The sequence below is a fragment of the Magnolia sinica genome, chromosome 2, assembly GCF_029962835.1.
Source record: "Magnolia sinica isolate HGM2019 chromosome 2, MsV1, whole genome shotgun sequence".
NCBI lineage: Eukaryota > Viridiplantae > Streptophyta > Magnoliopsida > Magnoliales > Magnoliaceae > Magnolia > Magnolia sinica.
In genome coordinates, this window is record NC_080574.1 from 85,564,707 (window position 1) to 85,566,057 (window position 1,351).

Genomic DNA, 1,351 nt, shown 5'->3' on the forward strand with positions numbered 1-1,351 from the left:
TAGTGAGCTTACACGAATTTGAGACTCAAATGGAGGGTTTAAGAGCTCAATTGAGAGAATGGAATGGGGTTTGTAGTGGTGGTAGAGGGTTTTTAAGGGGGTAGTGCAAGGGTTTCATGAAAATGAGGAAAGGAGTGCTTGAAGAAGGGGTTTGAGTGAAAAATCTGAAATTTTTTAGAGAAAAGGGAAGCTTAGGGTGGTGGTTTATGAAGAGGAGGTGACATGGGAGGGCTTTTAATCAACCCCACCTGCATGCATGGGCCCTACAACACCCAGGAATGATCGGCCCGAGCTGACCTGCCTGGCCATGCCCGTTTGGCTATGAGGCCTCACTGGCCACTAGACTTTTCGATGAGGGCTCGCCCTTTAGGCAAGGTCCTCCTACCCCATGGGTCCCAAAAAGATGTGGGTCCCACCTTGGGTCCCCGTGGAAGTGTGTCGTTTGGCCCCCGACTCCGTTTTGACTCGTTTCGGGTCATTTTGAACACTTTCTAATCTAACCTCGTCTTTTCTCGATTGTTGAAGGCTGGGATTGGGTAAATCATGGTCTAAACTCATCGATTGATGGTCTGGGGATGATCTGGGGTCGACTCAAGCCATCACGGATGTGTACAAACCCGATCTCGGTGATCGTTTTCTGTGAACTTTGCCAATTGGCGAAATTGGGGAAACCTAAGCTTATTTCTACATTTTTCTCGCACCCACCTAGGTCTAAATGCATTAGCATATGTTGTGTGACCATAACCCAGGTCTAGTTTAATCTAAATCATTCTTTGATACCAACTTGTAATGCCCTAAAAATCTGGGGTCGAGCATAAGTCCAACTCCCGAGTTCCAATGCATCACTTATGCAACATAGATAATGATGATTAACTGTTGTCTATGTTAGTGCATTAATCATGAGTGGGATTATGCTAAAATAGTAGATCATACTCCAGATCAATTCATATAACGCAAGCGAAAGACTAAAAAATGTATATAGACGTGTATGAACCAAAAAGATCACAATCGGGCTCCAGAGTATGAATACATCACTGAGTCATCATATACATGTAATAGTTCAAAATAGTTTAACTACAAAAATAAACCCTATAGCCCCGTCGATCTGGATGGCCTAAGCGAAACCATCGGAGAACTGCATATACGAGAACTCATCCTGATCATCACAGTAATCAGGCTCCGCCTCCTGAGTCGCATCGTCATCTGTAACTAAGAAAGAGTCTGGTGGGTGTTCAGAACACCGTCCCAGAATGTGGGAGTGAGTGATCAACTCAGTGGAACAATAAAGCAAAGGTTAACATGTTCTTAATTCAGTCAAGCAGTAATGATAAAGCAATACAATCAAACATCC